A 1,694-nucleotide genomic window follows, 5' to 3' on the forward strand; every position below is an offset into this window, starting at 1 on the left:
TACTTTTACATAGTCCATACATTGTGTAGTATTTTATAATTTAATTAGAATTCTGATTTAATTTAAAGATAGAAGAAGTGTATTTTGTAGAAAGATTAGAAAATTTGTGAAGATTCATTCTTCAATTTAATTTTTTGAGCTTGGCTGTCATACAGTCATTAGTGACGAATGAGATTCCCTTGCTTACAGGGTCATCAAGAGTTTATTGGACTTTTCCACTTAGTCAAAATTGTTTTGTATTAAACGTAACACATTGGGATATGACTAAACCTCAAAGCACAACAAAAGTTTAAGAAGAATAAAAATGTTCACCACTCTTATCGCAAGTAGCCCTCATTTTGAGGGTACCAAAAGCCAATACGCTATGAAATAGACTCATTCTTCAAATATAGTTTGAGTTTAGCAGTCATATAGAAAATTCAAAATAATATTAATTAAAATAAAAAAAAATTCTCAAATTTCAAAATTTCAAAGCAACTACAAATGAAAATCGGAAGATTTTTTATCTTGCGGCATCCGCAGCAGCGCAGTGAGAAGCAGCTTGGTAGCCAAAACATAAGTCATAAGTGGAAGCTGTTGGCAAAGGAAGAAGCGGCAAGTGATGCAAACGTGCAAACCGTCGCAGGGCACAGGGCATGAGCATAGGCCAGAAGATGGCGCCTTTGAAGAGGGTGGCCACAGATCACACCAAGTTCTTTCACAATATTTTTATTTTTATTTATTTATTTTATGAAGATTTTGAAATACGTTGGGATTAAAATAAAGCCTCGAACTACATTGTCTACCTACAGTAAAATAATTTTACAGTTTTTATTCAATTATAGAGGGCCCAAGCCTACCACTTTGAGCAAAACCTGGAGTCCTGGAAAGACCAAGAGTAAGCTAGAGGAGATACTCAAAAGAGTAACTAAAACTATAACGAACAAGAAGCTGTAAATTTATTACTTATTTTATTTGTATATGAGAAGAATATTTATAAAATACCAAAATGCAAAAATCTCACTTGCATATTTATTCCTAATTTATCTGAATACGTTTGCAGATAAAATAGTGTTTGTTATTTAGAGTAAATGTGAGTTTATGAGGCTCAGCTGAATTATGTATTCATTTATAGATTAAAATTCAGCTTTCCCACATAAACAACCACATTTACTCCTTATAAAATAATATAATATTATCTATATCAATATTCTTTTAAACATTTCCAATATTAAAATGAGCGATTCATTCAGTGGCATTTCACTGCATCTCCAAGGGGAAGCACTTAATGAATGCTACGGAAAATTCGATATTCCTGCGTATTCTGCCGTTGCCAGCAAAATTTAATTATGGTCAAAGACTCCTTACAAATCGGGGAGCTAAGAGCACAAGATGAGTGTAGCTTGTCTCTTCTGGTTACTTCTTTTTGTAAAAAAAATATAATTTCGATTTCATTTCTCATTTTCCACAAATAATAACACAACAGCAACAATTTAAAAAGTAAACAAATAATAATCGTTGGAAAAACCAATTTCGTGACGAAGATAAAAAAAATCATCACGGTAGAAGACTGTTTGACTAATTCCCAAGCCATTAAACTTACTCTTACGTCTACGCAAATCTTTCGTCACACTTTCAGATCCAAAACCAAAATTGTCTTTTTCTCCAAAAATTACAAGTGAGTGAATAAAGGCGCGTATAAGCGCGGTTGTAAA

General features: G+C 32.5%; 1 non-coding gene across 1 annotated transcript; it reads right to left on the reverse strand.

Annotated features, from left to right (window-relative positions):
- Nucleotides 1–463: 463 nt before the first annotated feature.
- On the reverse strand, nt 464–538 carry Mir3827 (microRNA mir-3827). Its single transcript, NR_038648.1, has one exon. It is a non-coding gene; the product is annotated as a microRNA mir-3827 (primary transcript).
- Between the last annotated feature and the right edge of the window lie 1,156 nt (nt 539–1,694).

Source organism: Tribolium castaneum, chromosome 10, assembly GCF_031307605.1.
Source record: "Tribolium castaneum strain GA2 chromosome 10, icTriCast1.1, whole genome shotgun sequence".
Lineage (NCBI taxonomy): Eukaryota > Metazoa > Arthropoda > Insecta > Coleoptera > Tenebrionidae > Tribolium > Tribolium castaneum.